Source organism: Oryza sativa, chromosome 8 (assembly GCF_034140825.1).
Source record: "Oryza sativa Japonica Group chromosome 8, ASM3414082v1".
In the NCBI taxonomy this organism is placed as follows: Eukaryota; Viridiplantae; Streptophyta; class Magnoliopsida; order Poales; family Poaceae; genus Oryza; species Oryza sativa.
The window spans coordinates 11,391,161-11,405,442 of record NC_089042.1 but is presented as its reverse complement, the minus strand read 5'-3'; the positions used below and the strand labels follow the sequence as shown (position 1 = coordinate 11,405,442).

Genomic DNA, 14,282 nt, shown 5'->3' with positions numbered 1-14,282 from the left:
CGAGAGAGGGGAAGGGAAGGGGGAAAAGAAGCGGCGGTCCACGGCTCACCCTAGGTCGACGGCGACGACGAAAAAGGCGGCCGGAGCGAAGGAAGGCGGCGGCGCGGCTCGGGTCGACGGGGTCGACGGCGTTCCGGCGGTCAGCGAGCGAAACGGAGGGGTGGACGAGGTCGGCGAGGATGCGGCGAAGCCGAAGGAGGCGGCGCCGAGGTGGGAGGTGGTCCGGAGCGACGACGGCGGCGGACCGGAGCTCGACGGCGACGGCGGAGAGAGAGAGCAACGGCGCGAGCTCGATTCCGGCGAGGAGGAAGGGCGGCGAGAGGCGGAAACGGACGGAGGAGGTGCGGGGAGGGTTTAAATAGGGTTGGAAGGGGGAGAGAGCGGCCGGCAGGGAAGGAATAGGCGCGGGAGGTCCGGCCGCCATCAATGGCGCCGGCGATATTTGCGGGGGCAAATCCGCCCGTTTGAACGCGAGAGAGAGAGGGAAAATGGGGGAAAAGGGAGAGGGGATCACGGGGAGTGACTGCCCCCTCTTTATTGCACGCGGAGACGGCGGGAGGCGGCGGAATTCGCGGCGGCGGCGGCGCTAGGGCGCGGGCGAGGCGGCGGGAGCGGCGGGAGGAAGGGGATGACGGGTGGGCCCCACCCGTCAGCGAGGGTGGGGGGCGGGCCCGCCCGTCAGCGGCGCGCGCGCGGGGAGAGGCCGGATGGGCCGCGGGGAGAGGAGAGGGAGGGGGAGGGAGATGGGCCGAGCCGGCCCAAGAGGGAGAGGGAGGGAAAGGGGACTTTTTAGAGCTTTTCTTTTTATAAAATCATTTTAACTTTGTTTATTTCTTAATAATTATTATTTGTGCTCTGAAAATTCCACTAAAACTTATTTACACATTTTAGGCTTTTAGGAAATATACAAAAATCCTCCAAGCCTTATTTGACTTTTAACTTTGCACATTTTAATTGTTGGAGGCTTTCACACGGATTTTAATTATTCTAGGCATAATTTAGACGATGTATTTTAGAGTCGTTTTGGGACATGACAACAGAGAACAATTCCCTGCTCGAAGAGTTGGGGACCAATGAAAACAATAAGATAGCTATTCTGCAATATGCAGATGACACTATTTTCCTGCTGCTAGATAACTTAGAGTATGACAGGAACCTTAAGTTCATCCTTTGTCTGTTTGAGCAATTGTCTGGACTAAAGATCAATTTTAACAAGAGTGAGGTCTTTTGTTTTGGGGGAGCTATAGAAAAACAGAATTTATATAGCCAAATCTTTACCTGTGACATTGGGGTATTGCCTATGAGATATTTGAGGATCCCTATTGATAAAAAAAAGAATTCTTAACAAGGATTGGAAGACAGTAGAGAATAAAATGGAACACAAACTGGGGTGTTGGCAGGGGAGGCTATAATCCATTGGAGATAGAATGATTCTTGTCAATTCTAGTTTAAGCAATGTTCCTTTATACATGCTTTCCTTCTATAGAGTTCCTAAAGGTGTGAGGGAAAGAATGGAATATTTCAGAAGAAGATTCTTTTGGCAGGAGGACCAGGGAATTAAAAATACCACCCGGTCCAGTGGCCTGTGGTTTGTTCTCCAAAGGATAGGGGGGTCTGGGGATGATTGATTTAGATGTTATGAATAAAGCTTTGCTGGGGAAATAGCATTGGAAAATAGAGTCTGAAGAGGGCTGGTGGCAGGATATCCTCAGAGAAAAATATTTAAGTCAAAAAACTATGTCCTGGGTAGCTTATAAACCTGGCAATTCTCATTTCTGGCATGGTCTGATGGAAATTAGGGAGGATTTCCTAAAGTTTGTCTCAAAAAAGGTTGGGAATGGCAAAAAAAAAACTTATTTTGGGAGGATAGCTGGTGTGGTGGCAGGCCCCTGAATTTGCAGTTTCCTGCTTTATATAACATCACCCATACCAGACACATTACTCTTGCAAAACTAAAGGAGAAAGGCTGGGATACTATCAAATTCAGAAGGAGTTTACATGGGGATAAACTTAGAGATTGGATTTGGATCAAACAAAAGTGGATGTTGTAAGATCAACGTGTGTTTTGATTCTTATTCTGTGATGAACAATTGTCATCTGTGATTATTGGTTTTGATATTTGGAGATTACTGTCGAAGTGGTTTTGGAGATAATTGATTTTCAGGTGATGAATAGGGTTTGCTGTTTTGTCGGTACCGATCAGACCGGGCGGTGGTTGCCGGTCAGACCGGCTTGTGTTGAGCGGTCAGACCGGCCGGCGCGCGGTCTGACCGGCCGACGCTGTGTCGGTTTCAGTTTCGGGTTGTTTCTTTGGATATCCGCGATTGTTTCATGGTTATGGCTTCTAGATGGATACTATACGTATGTAATACTGTTGTTTGCTAACAATGAGTCAAGTTGGTGATAGCTTGGTCTCGGAATATGGTTTCTTTGTTTGTTTCATGTGTAGGTGACTCGATGCCTCAGAAGAGTATTTGCGGTGATGAACCGGGAGTCGGCTTGGTGGTAAGACGATGTCCGTGGTGGTCAGATATCATGCGGGATACTTAGGCTAGAGTTGATGCACGTGGTTGGTGAAGATTCCATATGGCATACGATGGAGGTATTGTGTGCGTATGGGATGCGGAGTCGAATTTGGAAGGAGTTCAAATTTGGTATGATTGGTTATGTAAAGTTTGTTTCTTGTACTAGAGGGTTTCCTAAGGTGTTTAGGACTTCTAGTATGAGTTTGGTTCGTGGCTTTAGGCTGCCTACCTCATGTATAAATAGAGGGGGAGCGTGAGCCTTCCCGGTATCGCTTTTGAGAGCAATTGAGTTGCTAGTTCAGTTAGGGTTTCGAGTTTAGTCGAGATTTTTATAAGAAGTGCTGTTGGTGCACTTTGTAAACACAGAGAGAAGCAAGCTTTGATAGTCGGCTGGGTTTCTTTTCTTTTCATTCTGCTGTCTGTGTTCTGAATGATTTCCGAGAGTTTTGTAGCCCTGCAGAAAACTGTATGTCCTTCCTGTCCGGGTGCTTCTCCTGTAGGAAAACTGTATGTCCTTCATGTCCGGGTGCTTCTCCTGTAGGGGGTTTGCGCTTTTCCCGGTTTTTCTTTTGTTTTTTTCTTTTTCTCTGAACCCTGTTTTTTGTACCTGACATCTCGTTTCTAGTAATGGAAATGGGGGCTTCTGCCCTAGCTCTAAAAAATATATATATATAATTCATACTTACCACTGCCGCTCAAGTTGTTGATACATGTCAGATGGCAGGGAAACACAAACCAGAACTTGCACGCGGCGTTCACGTTGTTAATTATATCGTCAGCACGCCACCGTGGCAGAGCACGTGAGAGCGCCGACGTCGCCGGCGCTCGCCGCCGGGAACGCCTGGTGCCGGTTGTAGTTGGGGCGCACCCCTGTTGCCCACCTGCCGGAAGAACGCGCCATTCTCGAACGCGTCGCCGACCGAGTGCCAGTGCCACTGATCCTTCCCGCCGCCGCCGCCGCCGCCGCCGCCGCCGCCGCCGCGTGCCACGGCCGGCATCATGTTGCCCACGATGCCGGCCCCGCCGGCGACGTGCACGTCGGCGCCGCGGCCGTCGATGGTGGTGAAGTTCTTGACGTACAGCGGCTGCGCCAGCCTGATGTGCATGTCGCGCGCGAAGGTGATCCACACCAAGGCCGGCCCACCACGCACCAACCCCAATCCATGGTCTCTATCTCATCTTCTTTTTGCTGGGCGCAAAATAACCAGCGGCCTTTCACAGTTTCACACCCACAAAGGAGAGGGACAGGAACGTAATTTGCACTTCTAGGGTTTCTGCTATTTAATGGGACCGTACGTACCTTCTCCGTCCATGGCAGCAGCGTCGCTGCGTGCGAACTTATCTAGATCTGTTGCTCTCTACACGCACGCACGTATAGCTAATTAAACCTTATTATTAGCTGCTAAGCTGCTTATGTATGTTGGGGCTCATGATCTCTGTCTCTTCTTTGGATATTTGTGTTGTTTAATTCCACAGGCTGCTCAGATCGATCATTGCATGCTTGCTTCCTTCCTTTCATGGTGGATTGGTTCATCAGAGAGGGGTGATGTCGGACGCATACGCCGTGGCACAACCTGTGCGAGCTCTCTCTGTGTCGATCTGTATGAGTGTATGGTACCTGCATATACTACACACGGACGAAGAGAGATTGGTCGTGCCACGCTGTGTGCGTTCGATGCACCCTCTCTATAGCTATAGCTTTTCGCATGAGTGATATGTGCTGCATGCAAGCATGCATGCATGATTTGCTTTTTATATGTTAAGTTTCTCCAGGCAAGGAATCAAGGAGGGCTGCACACCATATCTAATTAGTAAATCACAGCTCATGTGCACACATATCTAATCAGTAAATCACAGGTCATCTAGATCTCTATATATCATCAGTTTTTTATCTGTGCAAGAATTTATCGCTGCTGCCTATAGCTTCTGAATACCTATATCGCATGCAGATTCCAGCCCGCTGCAGTTTGGAGACCGAGTATTGCCAATTGTAGAGTATACGATCTCTATCGATCGGTGACAAAGCTTCAGACGATCGAGCTAGCTAGAAAGATTAATTATGGAGGCTAGCTTAGCTAGAGAGATCAAGTATGGCAACGATGCAAGCAAGGAGCTAGCAGGCACCAAGGTAAATTAAGATGATAGATGATGATTTGCTAGCTATATATATCATTTATTAGGGTGCATGGCTGCATAGTTAGCTAACTATTGTCGGGTTTGATCGACCTCTGCCATATATTTACATACTACTCTATACTGTACAATTAATTGTCCTTCAATCTACATCGTGCACAGAAGTTACAGTTATAGCTAGGTTGCATATGCACATTGGAATATATTTCCTGATCATGAATAAACTCATCGAAAATTACCACATATCGATCTCTGGAAGGTTTTCTCTTATGTGCGTACTCATGCATGTTGGTTTTGATGGAGCTTTCTCTCGTCGGCAAATACCCCTTTCAAATCAAGGCGTACTTCCATTAAACTTCAAGCTGTGATCGGTCGATCTATCAATTCCATTCAATGAGACTACAAAAGTATGGGTTTTTTTTCTGATCAGAATTATATAATTTTGCCTGCTCTTATATACGTACTATATACACGTATGATATATGGAGGAAATATCCTAAGTAAGCCACCGTGGGCCAGGCCTGGATATGTTTGTTGATATATATTTGGGCCGGTCTGGGACAGCAGTATGGTAGTCTTCTTTCTTAAAAAGGAAAATAGGAAATATACTATGTATAATCTTGTTTTGTTGCCCTGGTTCTCAAAATGATACGTGCTCTTATTACTAAGTAGCTCGGGCTATTTTTCAGATCATGTTTTTACTATATATGGAACTTATATACTAGTACTTAAATTAGAGTACTATCTGCAGTCATTTCTTTTTATCACTTAGCCAGAGCACATGTAGTTGACTGTTACTATGTAAGTCTGCAGTTATTTAATCTCCATCTAGGTCTTCTACTCAAAAAAAAAAATCTATGAGGTCCCAGCGATCTCTCCCTAATCGATCTAACTAGAGACTAAATAATATATCTTGAAATATTAAACGATCAATATGCTTGATTTAAATAATTTCGTGGACCATCTCTAGATGAAATCAATATAAGGACTTCAAATGCTGTATAATAATGAAATTAATTTTAACGATTAATATAATGAGAAGCTAATTCGCATGACTAATATAATCACGTTAATTACTTTCACAATGGCAAATTATATAATATGAATTAGCAGTATATGGAAGTTTGGCTGTACATATTTCTTTTATATATATAGGAAACTATATATTTCTTAATTATGATAAAGAATTACTACGTATTATCTTTTCATAAACGAGAATCGTATCAATGTTATCTGATCGAGGTGATCGGTTCAGGTTTATCATCTTATGGCTAATAATTTTCGGTTTTTAAGATATCTCGTTTAGGCTTCACTTAGATATAGAACGTAGTACTACTACTAATCTCTCTCTCTCTCTCTCTCTCTCTCTCTCTCTCTCGTTATCGATCAGAGAAGAATATGCATGTTCAATTCTTCCTTTAGAGGATTTTCATTTTTTTTCTTCATTCATTCGTGCTACTCCAAATTGTAGTTTCAGTGTTGTTTCCAGCTGCACGAACCTCATAGCATACCGAGGAAATTTCAATGGTTTTGCCTTGAAATAATTTCTACGATATTATATATATCAACAACAACAAAAAAAATGTTGAATATGTTCATCATCGTATAATGGAGCAGTAGTGAGTAACCTCGAGCATCCTAACATAAGCATTTTTGAGAAAAAAAAAAGATCTTTTGCATCACATATATATGAAACTGCAGGTACGTAGCTAGCTAGCGCACTTGGATTCAAGTCATTCAACTCATCAACTGCATGCATGGAAAATTAAGGGCCACTATTATAATAGAAGTGTTAATATTCATTAACTGTACTGCTGCTATATGATCAGATCCATACATCGGCCGGCCCTGTATTATTATGTATAATTGATTGCATTGCGCCATATAGTATGAGTAGTGATAGGTTTAGGTACATGTAGTAGATTAATTAATTATATATTAATTTGCCCATTTAATTACATGCACCTGTAAACTTGTCCACGTCAAATATTTTGCGCCCATATTATATAAATGGCATACGTGATCGATCTGTGTAAGTATAGCGCAGGCGCAGCACTAGTAGTTGTTGACGACGATGATTCTGCAAGTATATATACACGCGCTGCCACAGATAGAGAATGAGGATAACGCGTCGACTCTAGGAGGCGACAGGTACGGCAAAGACGACGAATCGATATCCCGTGCGTGCGTGCGTGCGTGTCATGCCATCGATGTGCGGTGGCGCGCGCCGCCCGCGGCCGCGGCGAGAGTCGATCGATCGAGACAGCGGCGAGACAGCCAGACAGGAGGCTGCGGATAGGGCACGCATGCGCTTCGACGTGTGTCACGTGTACGACCTGAAATAAACAAAGCGATTTGATTTGATGTAGCTAGCCGCCTGCGCCGATCGAGAAACTTACACTCACATCGTCGTCGTGTTCCCATGCGGTTTCTTTCTTTCTTTCTTTCTTTCTTTCTCTCTTCTTTCAGTGAACCTGGTCTGTACGAATATTAGCCAATAAATCTCCATAGCATTATATAGTACTAGTACAAATTAACGGGAGTGGATTCTAATCCCTCGAGGGGATATTCCCTCGTATATCTTTTTCTTCCAAATTTAATGCAAATAGTTGTGAAAAAATCTGAAAAAAAATTGACAATATAGAGTATAATGATTCCTACTAGTCCACCAAAATTCATGTTCAAATTTGATCTACACATCGAGAAAAAAAAGACAAATTTAGATATAAACAGTACGCTACTATTTATACGCTGAATTTGTCTTTTTTTATATCTCGACGTGTGAGTTGAGTTTGGACTTAAGATTTTGTGAAGTTGTATATATGTGTTGTATGAATGTTGTCAAATTTTTCCAGAATTTTTCATAACCGTTTAGATGGTTTTTGAGCAAACGAGTGAACATCCCCTGAGGGATTAGAATAGTTTCCCACAAATTAACATCACGATACATGCAGTCAGCAGCGGTTCCTCTTTTTTTATTCACTAAAATGTTTTGTAATCTTAATGACGATGACATGGGAAAAACAAATGCGAGAATGAATTTTTATCTATTAAAAAAAGAATTTGTTACATGCATGCTAGCTTGTAATTTGCAAAAAGGAAAAATATGTTTTTGCTACTGGGATACATATAATATATGTGTGGCCTAAAGACGATATATATGGCCGACTGTCTTGTGTATCCAAATATATATCACCAACGGCGGCATCCGGTTTTGAACCACAACCCACGTTAATCGTTAATAATGCGCGCCGATACATATCTGCAAAAATAAAGAGGATAGATTGTTAGTTAATTTGTTACTATATATTAAAAAGTAATTGAAGAACGAGTGAACGATCGAATATGCTTTGAGACAATGACAAAAGATCTTGCATGTCGCCTTCTCTGCACCGTGAAGTGCATACAGCTGGTTAATATGATATTTATCCTGAAAAAAAAAATCAGATCGAATGTTAACACTTAGCACGTACTCCCTAGCTCAGTAAAAAAAAAAAGAAAGAAAACGCCCACCAAGTAGAGCATGCGAGACCTTCTAGTATAACCTTTTTTTTTCACTGAGGGAGTATGTATATACAAGACGCCGTGCCGCGCTAAAAATCAAGGAAAAAATTGAGAACACCAAAACAATACTAGGAGGGGTCACGTCCTAAAAATCAGGAGAAAAAATTGAGACAAGATGTCAATACGTAGTTAAGCTATGTTGGCTTTTTTTTGGACGGAGGCAATACGTATATACAAGATGCCGTGCCACACTAAAAATCAGGAGAAAAAATTGAGAACACCAAAACAATACTAGGAGGGGTCATATCCCCTCTTAACTACGTTGGCTTTTTTTTTTTTTGATAAAGGGAGTATGTATATAGACACCGTGCCGCGCTGAAAATCAAGGGAAAAATGAGAACACCAAAACAATAATAGGAGGGGTCACATCCCCTCCTAGCTATGTTGGCTTTTTTTAACGGAGGGAGAAGGTATATACAAGACACTGTGCCACGCTGAAAATCAAGGAAAAAAATTGAGAACACCAAAACAATACTAGCTAGGAGGAGTCACGTCCCTTCCTAAACTAAGTTGGTTTTTTTACCAGAGAAAGTACGTAAATATAAGACGCCGTATCGCTCTGAAAATCGGAAATAAATTGAGAACACCGAAACAATACTACATGCAAATCAGGGGGGGAAAAGGCGTGCAGTATCTGCCAGCTTGACAAGCATGTAAAAATCACCAGAACCTTCCATGCATGATAGCGGCATAAATTATACTACTTGACAAACATTCAAATCTCAGAACCCTTCACACCGGCGTAAACGACAAGTAATTTAGATTTCCTGACAAAGAGCAAATAAAACATACCTCCAGGTGAAAAATATATAAGTACTTCATCACGATGATTTCTCCCCTCCGGCCTGGCAGCTAATTCCACAGTATATCTCCATTTTTCGCACGCCAAAACAAAGCTATATATAATTAATTAACTACACGGGTTCATACATAAATATATATACACACATACATATACTTTCTATATGATCTATTGTTATAGTTTATTTTGAACTAATCAACATCGTAAAAAAGAAACATATATATGAAATACTATATATAATTAATCAGATGTATCACACATCTAACAAACATGCATGCCGTGCAAATGAAACAATAAACTGAACTTACTTAACGATCAAACTCGATCGAGCCTAATTGACACACGAGCCAACGCATCATCGCTATCCATCTTCACGCGTAAGTACGGAGTAATACTAATACTGTACTTATGTGTTTATTTATTATCTCCTGGCGATATCGAAGTATCGCTCATCAGGGAGGGAAGGAAGGAAAGCATCCTTTGCAACCTGCACAATTTATATATGCGTGTGTGAGAGACGGATATGCATATGGACGCAGCTGACGTGTTGAGCTTTGTATCACATGCATACAAACGTACAAGTTCAGAGGCCGGTGCATGCAGTGGCCGCCTGCAGTTTCCATCTTTTATCGTTTTGATGGAAATTAAATTAATCGTTTTCAGCTCCTTCTTGAAAGAGGATGAGCTGGGGAGATCTGTGGCCATGCATCTATAGAAGGCAGCCGCGCTTGCATATATATGATCACCTGGCAACACTACCTGTCCAACGACTTTGTTGATCTCTATCACTAGGATGAGAAATTAAATGGATGCTACCCATACCTGATGACAGTGGTAAAATTCAGGATTGAAATAGAGGATAGGCTCAACCTCAAAGTACTAATAAGTTATAACAAAAACTATCTTTACACTAGTTATTCAACATATACATGACTTAAAAAAATAAACCATAAAGAAGAAGTACCTTCCCAATGAAAAGTAAGTGATTATATTGCATATTTGTATCAACCAAACCTTGCCATCTAATATCTTTGGAATAGCCAAGTTAGCGCTCTATTTGGAGCCTTCAACAAATATTCCCTCCTTGCTTCATCTATGATTTGAGAAAACTATTTATCAAGAAAAGGTATCATTAGGATCAAGGTCTTTTTGGTTGATTTATGCTCCCATCAGTTGAAGTGTGTTAATTACTTAAATCGCTTGCAAGATAATTTAACAATGTTGTTCTCTTCTTCACCGCTAATCTATGAGTAAATCAAGACTGTAAAAAAATGAGCCCAATTCTTGTAAATCCCATCATCTGTTGCTGAAATAATAATAATAATAATAAAAAAGAATGGAACATGAAGTGAGGACTCGGTGCTAGCTTGGCACTTGCCGCTTGCGCTGCTTGTTTGATGCTGCTCTGCTAGCAGCTAGCTGCGCGCGCCGCGCGGCGCGTCGCCGCCTGCCCACGCCGCGCCGCCACTTGCTGCCTTGCGCATCGCTGCTCGTCTGGCTCGCTGTTACCGCCGCAACACGCTGCCGCAAACACCACCGCAACGCCGCCGCCGGTCGTGCCGCTCTAGGGTTGGTGGCTAGCGTGGTTGAGTCAGGGAGATATGGGAGGAGGAGATGGGCCATGAACTGAAGTGAACAATTGGACTGGGCCACAGTTGGACGTTTGGGCCTTTTTTTTTTTTTTGCGCGTACCGCTTCGCCGGCCTGCTTTTCTCTCGACTCCGGCGTGCGCCGATGCCGCTGTTCATCTTATTTCCAGAACGCCGCCATGATTTCTTCTGATGGTTTGAAGGTTTAGCTATCTGTCTAAGTGAACGGTGCAACTCAAAACGTTACCTAATTGATCCACGTGGTAAGAGAAACCATTTGATACAGGAATTAGGAGTGAGATAGCCGTTAGACCGAATCAGTAAAATACGACAAAACAAAGAGTTCTCAAATTTTCTAGCACCTAGCTTACTCACACTTAAGAGAGGTAGAGTGCAAATCTATCAATATATTTATATATATACCTACTTAAACAATACGTTAGGCTTCTGGTGGGATTTCACGTTCGTCGTCATGTATATATGTGTGTGATCGTGGTCTCATGTACTTTCACGAGTTACCGCCCTCCATATACAAATGCAATGGAGGTAAAAGCCTATTATTAATATGGATTCCACTTAAAAATTCCCACGAATTGAAACCTTCCAAAACAATAGTTTAAAGATAAGGAAGAAGAGATTCAGTTCGGACTTGGTTTGGGTGAGCCCGGACATACTTGGACTAAAACGCTTGTTTCTCTCTCGTCCGGAGTCCGTTTTGGACATGTGAGCTCACGTTGGAAATCTTACTGCATGGCCCACGTGGTGGATAGGGCCCAGGACACAAATTCCTTCTGGTTTCACTGCAAGAGCCAAAACAAATTGACGGTGCTGCAGAGGTTTCCATATTGGGTTGCATTTGATTCTTAGTTAGTTTCTAACCCATGTAATGGCTATATATGCCTTTGTACATGACCTTTGTTCTTCTCCTAGGTTTTGTGCCGCTGCCGCCAAACTAGAGAGAGGAATTGTGAGTTTTGCTATAGATTGTTCTTGCTTTACCTTGTACTCCCTCCATCCCGGAAAATAGCAACTTAGGACCGGATGAGATGTATCCTAGTACTACGAATTTAGGCAGAGGGCATGTCCAGATTCGTACTACTAAGATATGTCTCATCTAGTTCTAGGTTGCTATATTATGGGACGGAGGGAGTAGGGAATTGAGGGGGCAATAGATCCACTTTTGCGTGGTTAAGTGGATCAACCTATCAAAGCATGTGATTTTGCGAATTCGTGGTCAAAGGTGCGTTGCACGGGCAGTGTGTTATTCATCCAATTCGTGAGGTTTCACGGTGTATCCGGATCCTATGTCGAGAAGGTTGGGCGGCCCCCCTATCAATGTGTGCCAAATTCACCACATTTTCAAGTGCAAACCAGGGGAGACAAAAAATGGACCATAGCATTGTACTGTTGCATTGTGATTATAATCAATGCATAGGCTGCGAAAAGGCATGCAGTCTAGTTGCTGTAGTGACCTGAGTAGCACTCCAAGGTCCTGTGTTCAAATCTTCATACACTAGTACACAAAAGATTTTCCTAGACAAGGAGCTCCCATTTTCCCAGACAAATTGTTTTCGTGTGCGTCTGCAAAAATCGGCCCCCATTTTCACGTGTGGAACCTTAAGAGGCACACACGCGAAAATCAATTTTCATGTGCGGGCTTCTTAATTGGACCGCACGCAAAAATACCTCTCCCTCTTTTCCCTCTCACTCAATTCAAATTTTTCACCTTCTCTCTTCCTTTTTCCCTTGTATTCTACCTCAATCACTCCTCTCTCTCTCTCTCTCCTCTCTCTGCCTTTCCTCTCTTCCCCCCCCCACCAAGCGCACGGGGCGCGGGAGGCACCCGGCTCGCCGCTGATGAGGCGGCGGCCGGGAAAGGGTGGGAGGCGGCGTGGTGGGCGACCGACCGGATCCATGCCACGCCGATGACGAGGAGGAGGAGGAGGCACTCGGGAGCAGTGACGGCGGCTGGTCGCGGAGGACGCGGGCTCAAGAGCAGCGGCGGCTGGGATCGGTGGGCTCGGGAGCGGTGGCGGCACGACCACAGCGACGACGATTGGAGTGGCGGCGGCGCGACGAGGATGACGGCGACCACAAGCGGCGGCAGCGGGCAATTCTAGGGTTTTGGATTTTTTCGGTTTTCTTTTTTGCATGCCACTACAAGAGATCTTATGATAGGTGACGTTTCATTTACGTCACAAACACATTTACGTCACAAACACGTAAAATTTCGTCATGTTTCGCAATCTGTGACGCTCGCGTGACGAAAATTCATTCGTCACTTATCATGCGTCTCTAATGGCGTTCTATAACGAAACCTTATTTTTTCATCATTAATCTAGTGATGATCCTTCTGTCGTCGTAACTTTGAGACACTCATTCATCATTATGTAGCCTGAAAAACGTCATGAGATTCCATATGGCCTGTTAAGACCCGTTTAATGAGCAACCTGTTTTTGGGCTAGGCCTTACTAAAGCCCATATAGTGATAAACCTGTTAATGGGATAGGCTTATTGTAAGTCCAAATAGATTTTTAATAAATTCAGCCCAATTCAGCTATATTGAATTAAATATGGAATGGGCCATACATATTGAAAAGGCCCAATAGGCCCAAGCATTGCTGATTGGATAAAATGACTTGATATGAAGTAACTTCACCACAAAAGAAAATCTTGTACAATCTACACCAGGGTAAAGTTACTGCTTCATCTCATCTAATATAGCTGCAAACATAGACTTCCCTCCATCTTGACCTTCTGCTATGTACAACTCATCTACCATGTCAGGAATTCTGTCGGGAGGGTTCTCTTCTTCATCCTCATTTATACCAACATCCTCACTAAAACTAGTATGTTCATCCAGATGGTCTTCATTTTCATTAATTCCGGCATCGGATTGTTCTCCATGGTATATCCATCTAGTGTAAGTGCTGGCTATCCCATAAATATATAAGTGATCCTCCACATGTCCTTTCTGTCGATGAATCCGATTCAAACACCATCGACATGGACAAAGTATCTCTGCATTCTCATCAAATCTTTCTAAAACAAATTTCATGAACTCATTGACCCCATCAAGATGCGGCTTGCTAAATAGCCTACTATTGATCCAACTTCTGTCCATCCCCTAAACGGTGAGATAAGATAACAAATAGCAAATTATTGAATATTTAAAAATGTCTTTAGCCATGATGAGAATTTTCTATTCTAAATACGTTTTTCTCTAAAGACACTCACCAGTTTTGTGCCGAGGTAGGCGGTGGCTGAGGCCGGTGATGGATTGGAAGAGTCGCTGCCAATCACCGGTGGCTGCTCGCTGCTTGGTCGCCGGTGGCGGCGCCTTGCAGCTCCGCAGTGGCAGCGGAGGCGACAGTTGGAGGCGCACCGCTGTCACGAGCAACCGCGCGGCTCGCAGCGGCAGCGGAGGCGGGGGTCCGAGGCGCCGGCACCGGAGGCGGCGGTCCGAGGCGGCGCCGGCGCCCTCGATGCGCCCAGACGAGCAACCGCGTGGCTCGCAGCGGCAGCGAAGGCGGGGGTGCGAGGCGGCGGCAGCGGAGGCAGGGGTGTGAGGCACCAGCACCGGAGGCGGGGGTCCGAGCCTCCGACGCGCCGGCAACGGAGGCGGCGGTCCGAGGCGGCGCTGGCGCCCTCGATAAAAAGCCCAGATGT

At 44.2% G+C, this 14,282-nt stretch overlaps 2 long non-coding RNA genes across 3 annotated transcripts; both read right to left on the bottom strand.

The window, feature by feature from the left end:
• Positions 1-7,947: 7,947 nt before the first annotated feature.
• Positions 7,948-9,478, bottom strand: LOC9271087 (uncharacterized). Of its 2 annotated transcripts, none has more exons than XR_010734320.1 (3): positions 9,333-9,478; positions 9,015-9,091; positions 7,948-8,088 (listed from the first exon to the last, which is right to left on the bottom strand). It is a non-coding gene; the product is annotated as an uncharacterized lncRNA (long non-coding RNA). The 2 variants fall into 2 exon arrangements; XR_001548074.3 differs by having other exon boundaries at positions 9,015-9,118; positions 9,333-9,474.
• Positions 9,479-13,187: 3,709 nt separating this feature from the next.
• Positions 13,188-14,282, bottom strand: LOC112936173 (uncharacterized). Its single transcript, XR_003238319.2, has 2 exons — positions 13,851-14,282; positions 13,188-13,740 (listed from the first exon to the last, which is right to left on the bottom strand). It is a non-coding gene; the product is annotated as an uncharacterized lncRNA (long non-coding RNA).